Below are 12367 nucleotides of genomic sequence, written 5' to 3'. Positions count from 1 at the left end.
GATGCAAAGATGAGCTTGTGTTGAGTTGTTTTATTTATGAATGAAACAAAGGAAATATGTTTTATTTCTTTTATTTTACAGTTAAATTATTATTTATGTAATTAGGGTTTTTTGTAATCTTCAATGTTCCTATATGAACTGCCGACCTCTTACACTTAAATTTTTTAAAAATGGCATATTTGTTTTTGCAGTTTTCCGTTTTAGGGGGTTATTTTTTCCTGTACAGATATCGAGCTATATATCGTATATCGAGATATAGCAAAATATATCGAGATATATTTTTTTATCCATATCGCCCAGCCCTAGTCTATACAATTACTTGAGTAACTTTTCGATAAAATTCTACTTTCAGGGTTTTTGGACACCATCATCACTACTACATTTTTACTTCTACTTGAGTACAATTTTTTTGTTTTGTTCTAACAGTACTCTCATTTTAGTAAAAGTTTTGGTTACTCTTCCCACTCTACAAGTGACAAAAGCTTTATGTTGGCAATATTAAGTGATTACTTAATCCTGAACATTCATTTACTTATTTTATCTTTTTTGTGTTTATTCTTTGTTAATACCAGAATATGTGAATTACTGAATGTTTTCAGCAATGGCTGCAGTTTTTAAAGAATCACTGTGTTCTGCACAAACAACAAAATGTCCTGTTTTATTCTTCATAAAAAGTGCCTGTAGTTTACGTCAGTACAAACTGTCCTGGACACGATTATTGTGTAAACTTTATAAATCTCAAAGCTTGTCAGAAAAAATGTACAAAAGCAATTGTAGTCTATAGCAATCAGTCCGCTGTAGATTGGAAGTTGGCGATGTAGGAAGACGGACGGGGGTGTGGGTCTCCAACAAGCAGCAGATTTAATTAGGGAAATCTCATTAAGGCTAACAAAATTAACCGTAAAACAATCCTTGGTGGGGAATGGCGGTGGGTGTTGGGGGCCATGGAGACGGGATGTGCGATTAGTCTGGACTTTGTGTAACGACCAATACAGTTTAGCATAACCAGACCATTTAGTGCACAGCAAGAGAACACTGCGTGAGCTCTGGCCCCAACAGGCTGCGATCACGTGACCACACAACATGGTAGAATCCCTGTAGTTTAAATCTGAGCTGGAGGACCGGTCCAAATACTACAGTAGAATGCGCTGTTCAAAGGTCCTATAGAAAAAGGATTAAATGGACTCTTGTGAGATTTTAGCCACGTTATAATGTTATTACTGTGTCAAAAACATATATGGAGTGTTTTGTTTCATTCACATCCTTTATTATAAATCTTTCTACATCTCCAAAGCTCAAAATGCTCTGGTCCACGTCATGATGTCATGAAATGCTAGTTTTCAAGTTAACATCCACTTTTTACCTTTTCTGTAGCCGATATTTGCAATTCCAGGGCTGAAATTATCCAAATGATTTTAGTGAAAGTGTATGAAGTTGAAAAACACAGTGGAGCCATTACCACTATTCTAAATACTGAATAAATTTTCATAGTATTCTTCCCAACATTGACAATAAGTCAATATTGTAATTATCGTGACAAGTCTAATTATGACATCCGGTTCTATAACGTGAACACAGCCTATTGTCCTTGCTGTGTCTCTGCCTGGAGTGTCCTTTCTGAGTGTTTTTGCAGATGGATATTTTCAGCCACAAAAGCTAACTTTGTCGCGTACAAAGTGACTCCTAGAATTCCCCGGAGAAAACGCATTTAATCCCAACTTGATCCAGGAATGAAAACAATTGTCAAACAGGGCAGCTTCGGGGATAAATCTGGAGGGCTGACCTTTCCCAAATGTCAGGGCTGTAGGAATTTTTAGATGGCAACTCGTAAACCCGAAACTGAGAGTGTGATTATGCATAAATGTGGAGGTTTGATGCCGTACTAGAGCCTTTTTACTATTAGTATGCTGAAACAATGATGGTTGTTTAAGATGAACAAAATGATGCTATAGGTCGTAATGTTATGTGTTATGTATCTTTAAAGCAGACCTATTATGCAAAATCAACTTTTCAGAGCTTTTAACCGTGTAATAGTTGTTTCCCTTTCTCGTTTACCCTCTTGAAGTTTTATTTGGAATGATTCGTGCCTGTTTGAGCAATCTTTAATCGCTTATTTTCAAAACGCCATATTGCAGATCAATCTCTGTTTCTAACACTACCGTCATATAGCTACTGCTCTGCACTTCGTTCTACAATTTATCGATGATACATGATGATTCAGTGGCGTTGCAGTTTGGAATAAACGAAAAAAAATCTGCTACCTGCTAATGTGATCTGCAGCTGTCCATAAGAGGGGCTGAAAGCTACATGGCTCTCTGTGGTGATGACGTTTACAGTAAAGTTTACTCCCACTGGGCATCACAGTTTTCTAAAATGGAAGTCAGCAAACTTGTTTTTTTTTATTACTGTATTTTTCAGACTTTAAGTAACACTTTTTTTCATGGTTTGGGTGGTCCTACGACTAATACTCCAGTGCGACTTACCTATTAAAATTTTCACACTGAGAGCCGCGAGAGGGCGCTCTAGGCTTGTGTGCCAGTATCTGCTACTCCTGTTACGCTGTATCACTGTCACTTCACCCTTTACTGTGCATGTCTCCTGCAGAAAGAGACATTGTCCTGCTGCAAGTAGTGAAATATGCAGCCAAAAAACGGTTGTCAAGCAGCAGAAAGAAAGTTTAGAGTGACCAACAAAGTGGGACTGGTGGAAAGCAGGGATGGAGAATACAGCTTCACGGCAGCTGGGTGGGTCCGCCATCGGCCACGTCTGCCATGCAACTTTCCTGAAAGCCATTGGATGGATCGACAAAGCAGAAATTCAGAAAGGCCGGAATAATTGTAACTGGAACTGATGCTGAGTCTGACGACAGCTATGCAGAAGAGGAAACGATGCTCTGTTTACTGTTTCCTGGTCTTTGATTTAATAAGATAAATTTCCCCTAAAAAGTGCGACTTATAGTCCAGTGCGATTTATAGTCTGAAAAATAAGGTAAGTTGTTTTAGGTGAGTTTTGAAATTTTAGGCGTTTTAAAAAGTGCAAATTATAACGAGTGTCATAGATTCTAGCTATATAGCAGACACAAGCACAGTGGGTCTTATTTAAATTATTTCTATGGTAATGTGCAAACTTAAAGGTGCGCTTTTTGGATGGGGGTATGTCACCTGCTTGTTTCTATGGATATGTCATCGCTCTGCCTGGAATGTTCCACAGTATGGCATTAAACAGCTTTATCTTACATTTATTCAATTACACGTGGTTTTCCAGCTCAAAAATACTAAGAAAAACACACGTTCTGACTGTGAACGGGGTTGCCTCTCCATAGATCTGACCAGTAATTTGATCTGGTTTAATCTCCACTGACAGTAGAAAAGGTTTAATACTGTGAAACACTCCAGACAAAGCAATAACATCTCCAGATGAGAAAAGCACAAAGTACTTAAGAAATGTATCACAGCCTTGTCACTGTCTTTTTTATGTATAACTGACTTTGGAGTTATTTGCACATGTGTGAAAAAAATGAACTTGTTGTTTTGGTTTAAACCACAGGGACTCGCTTTGGCAGCCATATTTAAACACTTTGAGTCATTTACACCTCATTTTCTCTCTGACAGCGTCCAGAATGACTCAAGCGGAGGTGGACAACAATAACTACACTTTAAAAATATGACAAAGTCGCACTTTTAATGCATGAGAGGAGACTGAAATACAACATGCAGTCATCCCAACAAGTACAGGAGCGTTCTTTAATGATGATTCAACGCACTAAAATCTAACTATTTGCCAGGAGACTGAAGCTGAATATATGGAAAAGCATAGTTTATAAAAATGTACCTACCATAAATATTGTACAACTACTAAAATAAGCATAATGAAATGGGACAATTAAACAATAATAGTTTACTTATCACAATAAAATGGGTAGGGTAGACCTTGAGCAGAAGAAAGCCATTACTTATGTCATATGTTCTTTTTTAGATTGCTGTAGTTTTCACTTATAAGAAAGTACAGTACTATGATAGTTGTTTAAACATGGAACTTTTTTTAATAATAATATTAAGAATATTGTTACCTCCTCAAAAACGTACCTGAAACTGCGTTTGTTTGTTTCATGTTTCATTCACAAATGTTTGAGCAGTCATTTATTATTAATCTGTCTACATCTCCAAAGCGAAGTGAAGTAGTAGCGGACATTTTCTAGTGAAGGTGATTCTAGTGAAAGTTTATCAAGTTTAAAAACACAGTGCAGTACTTCCTGTATTACAACATAGTGTTTTCTTTTTAAGAGAAGAACTCAGCCTAAATATGCAGGGTTTGTGTGTGGGAATTAAAAAAAAAAGACAATTAAAGATAAGTTTTTGATGAGGTAACAACATTATAACATAGAACAGAAAAAAACACAATATGGGCCCTTTAAGATATCAGCAATTTCAATAACCATCAGCATTTTATTGTTACTTGCAAATATTTTGGGAGTGAGAATTGTGACACAAAATCTCTATCTTGTCCCCCAACTAGCCATTATTGTCATTTTACTATCTATCTATCTATTAATGCAAGGACCGTCTGTCTCTGTTTGTTTGTCTGTTCCACGCATAACTCTCGAACCACTCATCCAACTGATCTCAAATTCACAGTGCCAATTTTCATGTTGTCAGGGAAAAAACGGCCAAAGATATTTTAAAACGAGTGAAATATTCAACAAAATCCAAATGTCAAACCAAAGTGAGTAAGGGTTTAAAACAAAAATACGATATCTTCACCCTCATAAAATTGCAAAAGATGTGGAAAGTCCAATCATGAGCAACTGACTAAAGTTTTTACAGAACATGAACAATAAACACAAATTATTTTAGCTTTTCTCCATGCCCACAGTTAAAGGTGCATTGTGTAACTTTTCTGGTAGAGGGTCTGTCAAATGCTTTTCTCCATGCAGATGTTATTGTTTTGTCTGGAATGTTTCACAGAATCATGTTAAGCCATTCTATTTTCATGGAGACCAAACCAGACCAAGTTACAGGTCAGATCTGTGGAGAGGCAACCCTGCTCACAGTCAGAATGCTTCTTTTTCAAGGTATTTTTGAGCTATAGATCCACCTGGAATTGAATAAATGTAAGGCAGAGCTGTGTAATGTCATACTGTGGAACATTGCAGGCAGAGCAATGACATTTCCATGGAAACAGGAAAGCGACGGACCCCTTACAAAAGAGTTGCAAAGTGCACCTTTAAAATAATCTTACATTTGCAAACAAAACTCACAGCCTCTTCAATACTGATTAGAACTTAGGCGAAGATGCAAATAATACTTTAGTCCGAAAGAAAGTCAATGAGCGCTTTATAAATCATAAATATAGATTGAATTTCCAGCGTCAGGTGAAACAGAAATCGAACGTGTCATTTGAACGTGTGTGAAAAGTGTCCATGAGTGATTGAGATGATTGTCGGTTTGACCAGACCAGAGTGAAGAGCTGCTGGGAAATCATTATGTGCGTAGCCTGGCATGCCGACCTGTTTATATCCTGAATTACATTTCATTGTGCGCTCTTGCATTAAATCACTGACTGGAGCTGGAATCAGTGTGTCTATGGTTGTTGTCGAGACGTTTTAAGGGACAGAAGTACTGAAAACTTTGAGCTTTTTTGTTTTACTGTCTCTTTTCAAAATGGTGGAAATTTGCAGTGATATCACGCTGGGGGTGCTCTACGTGTATCTCTATTGGCGGAATGTTTAGCTGTTACTCTGGTGATACAGTGCACACATTAGCAAACACAGACAGAAAGTTTTAAGATCGTCGGAAAACTCAAGAACAAAATACAAAGTGGATTTCAACAACGTAGTACACTGAAGAACATTTCTGGGTAAAGCAATAACATCTCCCTGGAGACAAGCACGCTTCACCAGAAAGGTTACACAGTGCACCTTTACAATTCTAAAACAGGAATAGGTGTAGTACTATGTACTTTATATCTGCATAATGTGTGTGTGCTTATTGAAATGGACTTACAGTGAGTTTGTTGGCACCAGTGCAGAGACTATGGGGTGTGCTGTCAGCTCCAGGCCCAGAGTCCAGCGCTCCGCACGAAGGCTGAGAACAAACCAGACACACTTTAGACATGGTTCATTTAAGAGATGTGATCATCAGTCTAATGCACAGTAATGTAATCTAATGCAGTGTATTAAGGAAGAGGCATAGTCTAATTACAAACAAATGGAACACAACTAGACACCATCTTAGAATATTGCATTGGTTTACACATGGTATATGGTCACATTTTTATATAGCGCTTTTCCAACATCAAAGCACTCAAAGCGCTTTACATCAAGGAACGTCTCGCCCATTCACACACACATTCATACACAAGTGTACACAGATACCAGGGGTGAGGTGGGTAAGTGCCCAAAGACATAACGACAATATTCATCTGTGGGATCGGTAATCACACCACCAGTGGACAAATACTCCACCAACTGATTTGATAATGCACATTTCATCTTATTTTGATATAGAAATTATATTAAAATGCATTTAATCAGGTCTAATTTAGTAAAAAGTAACAAAGGACATAATCCAGGGCACTACTATACAACAAACTCCTCAAAGACGCTTTACATTTCCTTATGTAGTCACTAAACTCAATAGCCACTCACGAAGCCACATCTGCCCTGGAGCTGACTGACCTAGAAATAGCTGCCAATCCTCGCCAATAGCCTCTGCATCTAGCCTGGCCAATCACAACCATGAGCTTTTACAATACTTTACAAAGAGCTGTGAGCCTGGAATCATATCCTGTCTCCATGATTTCTGATGGGAATGATTGAAAGGCGGATTAACCAATCAAAAAAACGCATGGTCTATTTGCGGCTAAACATACATGTTGGCTTATGAGTAAAATAGAGAGAAGAAAAAAAAAAACAGATAGAGAATCAGGGTGGATTTCAGCAGAATCAACAAGCAAAGCACAAGACTCTTATCTCAGGTAAGATGTTATATATTTTGTCTGGATTTTTGTGAGGGGATGTCTTCCGTAATTGAGGTACTACACCTTAGCAGCTATGATTACACCCTCCCAACTTAGGATGGTTTCTTGTCACGCTTTACGGCCCAATAGTCCTGACCCTTCTGGATTTGAACAGAAGACAGGAAGGACTGGCTGCTCTCTCCAACCATTAATGTTCTTAACACACGTTGACTGTAATTTTGTGTAACAAGAGTAAAAACACTGTGGGAAACAAATTCCACCAAGTACTTCACTGGTTATTTCTGGTCTGACCCCGACTGTGCCGAGTGGTCCACAGAAGTTAACAAATTGTATTTCACTTCCATGATTTGTTAGTATACTTGAGAGAATGAGTATGAAGACTGAAGATAATAGTCTGTAACTGTGTTCCCCCATTATTTATCATTTATCATTCTCAAATGATTCATGCATGTTTGGGAAATTGTATTGTTCTACATTGGAGTTTGAGTGCTTTCACTGACCACCAATCCCACCTATATTTAAAGTAAAATAAAACACTGGGTCATACATGCAAAGGTGGGATCTTTTAGCTCTGCAGTTTTGAACAAGAGGTCACTGGATCTGATTCTGTTATTAAGCTGTTTTAGATCAATACAGTAGTGTTATCATGATACTGACATTTCAAGGAATTCTTGAAAAAAAAACATTTCTAGTAATGGCATGTAATTTCCATATAAAAAATAATACTTTCTTAGGTCTTATATTCATTCTGATAAGATACTAAAACTGTTTGGAAAAGCTAAAATGTTGTCCTGTTGTGATATTTTTGCAGTATTGATTCTTGCTCAAATTGATACTAGTTTTTAATAACAGTTAGAATCTGATTGTTGATACTTTTCACAACCCCGCAATCCAGTGGTTTACAGTACATAAAATGTAAATGACTGAACTCCACATGTTAGAGTTTAATATTAAATTCCCCTCCACACTGGTTCAAGGCCTGAGCAGTGTACAGGAGTTATGGCGCACATGCTAAAGATTTAAGTTCAATCAGGCATTGAGGGCTGGACACCTGATCTTTCACTTGAAGCCGAACAGTGGGAGAGTGGTGGGGCCTCCCAGCGGGGGCTTGTACCTCCAGTGCTGTGCCTCTGAAGGGCTGCTATTTATCCAGGCTGCTGGGCTCTGCGGGGACTACTGTGTGTGTGGTAGCTATAGGCCCCAGTGGATCAGGGATGCAGGGAGAGCTGGGCAGATTTAGGGCCCTTCTGCTTTTAGACCTATCAATCTCGCTTCAAAATGGGAGGCAGTCTTCAGCTTTCCTCCTGGCATGTGAAAGTCCAAGGTTGAGAATGGATTTATGGCACTGGCTGGGAAAATCACATAAAACGTCTATGAGGTTGTGCTGTGTTTTGGGTTTGATTGATAACTAAGACAAGAACAAGAACTTATTTGTGTCCAAGGAAATCAAGTTTAAAACCATACCTCAGAAAATTCTCCATGAAGTTAGATAATAAATATGTTGTCAGTGCAACAAAACAAAAAAAACTAAGAAAAAAAAACATGCTTCTTTGATTTCAGCAAGTGGGCAAGATTTCCATGAACCTTTCCCACACTATGTAAAATGAAATGTTGGCCAACTAAAGCCCACATTTCATTACTGCGTTGGAAACACCTTGCTACTTCCAGAGTCCTGCATGTACTGCACAATGTTACACTCAAACCTAAACATTTTCTGTCTTGCTTTCCCTTTTTTAAGACGTGGCACGCAGTGGGTATAAAATAAAGAATCTTAACCTTTGCCATAATGTTGAGTAATGCCATAAAAGTGTAGCCGTTACCCAGACTGCGGTTACCCAACTCCTGCTGTCTAAGTTTAGAAAGATGTATGTTATTTTAAAGGAAATCCTGGTAATATTGTTTATTTGACTATTGTATAAACACTGGGCTAAAACTTTCTAAACATTGCCGCTAATGATATTAAAGGTAAGCTTAAAAGCCCAAGTCAACGGAAATGACTTAAGGATGTAGATTCAGTTTCGGAGCAAAACAACCCCCTCGGTCCATAGGAGATTTGACGGGGAGTTTTTCTTAGGTTTCTGTCTGCTACAAAGAAAACATTTGAGCTTCTTGGTAATCCGCCGCGAGCCCTCCCTGAGCTCCTGGGCCCTTCCTCCCTTCGGCCATCCCTGCGGCCCGGGTCGGGGACGCTAACCTCCCGCTCCTGTATCACACACACTCATGCTGGGTTTGGGTGCCTCTTAGGGACATTGCATTGATTTCCATAGATTTCTTGGAGACTGATTCTAACCTTAAACCTAATCTTAACCCATTTGAACCCATATCTGAACTATGACATAGATAAATGCTTTATTATTAGATCAAGTTTAAAGGTCAGATATGGGTTAATCTGCTATGGGCATTTTAGGTCATTTAGATCGCCATTTTATCGGGATGTAACAATAGCCAAAACATCGTATCGTCAAAAGCCTCACAATAATATCATGAGCCAGCACAATATATTGAATATCGAAGTCTCTTAAGTTATAGTGCAGCAATATAGCAACAAAAACAGAAGGAACTACATAGACCATGATCTTTTTCGCAGTTTCAGTGCCAATTACATAAAGAAATATCTCAGATTATGACAGAATCAAAATCTTGTCAATGCATTTTAAAAGGAAAAAGTAACATATTCACATTTTGTATGCCTCCACAAACTATCCGTACCATGAGATGTATATCGTAAAGATATCGTATCAAGGGACTTGGACATGATTACATCCCTACCATGTTACCGTTTATTGTTTTGGAAATGCTATATTTGCTGAAACATATTAACATATTTAAATTTTCCTTTATGGTGCTCTGAGTCTCTGCTCCCTCTGCTCTCTAGGCTAAGTCACTCCCCCTTCTTTCACAGAACACACTCAGCGTGCATCCCGCTAATGAAACTACTCCACATCGTATCAGGTTTGTCAAGTTGTATACAGTTTTGCTTCATGCGTTTGTATATTTATGGAGAGCTGTCGTGTGGGAGCATGGATTACATCGGCTTGTGGACTGTGCGTTGAAATGTTAATACAGCTAACCGCAATGAGAGTTCAAATAAGGCCTGGCAGAGATCACTAAATTACTGAAACATGCAAGGAGGACATCTAAAACCTCTTGGCACGGAAACCCAACATGCGTGGACGGATAATTATCACAGTTCCCCACAATGTGATAAATAGCTGCCCGAACACGCACAGTAAGGGAGTGTTTTCCGAGAGTGTCCATGACCCCTGAGGGACCCGGCTGACCTTCCTGTTGACGTCAAAGTGAATGGGAGCAGGAGTCGGAGCAGAGAGGGGCTCCACCCAGGGGGCTGGAGGTCTAATCACCAAACTCCTCAGAAGAGACACAGAGGAAACGTTAGCATTCCGCCATGGCTCACTCAGCTTATGGCCACAGACACAGGTATATGAGGCAAAGAGGAGTAGGAAAAATCACTTTATGTTTGCTTTCCGTCAACTGAACTGTAGCTATTAACAGTGTGATATGATATGTTATGTTCCATTTGTCATTTAGTCTGTTAATGTCAGGCCTGTCACGATAACAAATTTTGAAATATGTGATATATAGCTGCAGTAAATATAGACGATAAATTTTAATACTGAAACTAATCTACGCCACTGACACAGAAACCCAAGAGCAGATAAACCACAAAAAGTATTCTAAATGTACAATATAGTTAATGAGCTACAATAGATAAACTGCAGAATGAAACACTGACTCACAGAAGCCATTAATTTAACAGTTTAAATCTTACAATATAGCCAAAAAATACCCCAAAATGTCACAGTAGTGCAAAGAAAAAGTACACATGATAAATACTGACCCCTAAATAAATTGTCCCAACTTTCACATATTGAACAATAGAAAGTATCCTGACTGAAATCTGAAATGTGTTAACCTTATTCCTGAATTTGCCACAAGCGTCACCATTATAATTCTGGTTGTATGATTTTGCATTGGGGTGCTGATCTCAATTGCAAAGTTATAAACAAACAACAAAGTCAACCTGCTTTATAAAATACTTTAATGGGTAGACTTTTTTCTCTAGTTCTTCTTTGAGATGAATGGGGTTAGTGCGGATTAGTACCAGTCAGAAGTAAAAATGGGTGAGGCAGACTTGTGTGGGACTGTTGCAGTGAAATTGTTGTAATTGCTGTATGACTCAAGAAAGCAATGAGTTGTTGCAGTGCGTAACATTTTACTAGAGGGTCCACCACCACCATATCTCCATGGAAATGTTATTGCTTACTCTAGAATATTCCACAATATAAATTAAAATTAGCTATCACAAGGGAGACAAGCACTATGCTGCATTACAGTACAATTCAGATCTCTGGAGAGTCTCCCCTATTTACAGAAGAAATTGTTGTATTTTTGAGCAACAGAAACACCTGTAATGAATAAATGCTGTATGGAAATGTTTAAAGTCATATCGTGGAACATTCCAGGAAAAGCAATAACATCATGAAGACAAGCAGATAGCGGAGCGTGCACCAGAAAAGTAAAAAAATGAAGTTGAAATTACACTGCAACAATAAATGACAGCCAGATAAGATTACATTTTATGTTTTTGTCTGCTATATAGTTATAATCTATGACACCTGTGGATTATCAACTCACAGTACAGAACACATTTATGAAACAACTTTGCCCAAGTTTGTTCCACATAAGTCTTGAAGGATATGACTCAAAGGGCGCTGTCCCAAGATAAGTTGTCAAGCCTTTTTCAGGTTTTATTGTTGCAGTGTGTACAACATTTGCTCATATCAATAATGGGATATGCTCCAGTGCATCCGGTGAATCCAGGGAGGGAGTATAGCCTCATTTGACTCATTTGATTGCACTGTTCTCACTGGCGCTGGAACAGGTGTAGAGGAGATGCACACATGATTGAATATTCACAGTTTCTGCCTAAACGCCCCTGTCTGATCATATGGAGGGGTCCGCCGAGTAGCTGAGAACTCCAGATGGTCATCTTTAAGATTCCCAAATCCTCCACTTTCCTCTGGCATCGGCTCTGGGGTCAAGGTGTGAAGGGAGGAGCAAAAGAGCCGTTTCCCACAATCCCTGTGCAGCCATAGCCCCCCAGCTGTTCCCGGGCTTCCATAACAACAGCTGCGCAGAGGTTTAGTGGTCCACGTCTCCATGGCAACCGCGGGATCAATTGGCATGCACAGACTCGGCGTGCTAATAGCCAAAGTGACATTAAACCATAATTTCATTTCAATAAAACGCAGACAGGTTTTTTATGGCGCGAAGATTCGGCGGGGACATAAAACGGAAGGCAAATAATTAATTTTGCATAATAATGCCGATGGCTTGTGGTGTGCCCCAAACTGACAGAATCTCCCAC

The 12367-nt window shown here is 38.9% G+C and overlaps 1 protein-coding gene across 1 annotated transcript in view; it reads right to left on the bottom strand.

Annotated features, from left to right (window-relative positions):
* Nucleotides 1–12367, bottom strand: part of pknox2 (pbx/knotted 1 homeobox 2) — a 164474-nt gene that overhangs the window by 108488 nt on the left and 43619 nt on the right. Inside the window, exon 2 of the mRNA XM_020920652.2 lies at nucleotides 6003–6083. The gene's annotated coding sequence lies outside the window, so the exon portion shown is untranslated. The remainder of the gene's footprint in view (nucleotides 1–6002; nucleotides 6084–12367) is intronic.

Source organism: Boleophthalmus pectinirostris, unplaced genomic scaffold (assembly GCF_026225935.1).
Source record: "Boleophthalmus pectinirostris isolate CB_2022bp ecotype Guang Dong unplaced genomic scaffold, ASM2622593v1 HiC_scaffold_12, whole genome shotgun sequence".
Taxonomy (NCBI): domain Eukaryota; kingdom Metazoa; phylum Chordata; class Actinopteri; order Gobiiformes; family Gobiidae; genus Boleophthalmus; species Boleophthalmus pectinirostris.
This window is presented reverse-complemented; position numbering and strand designations above follow the sequence as displayed.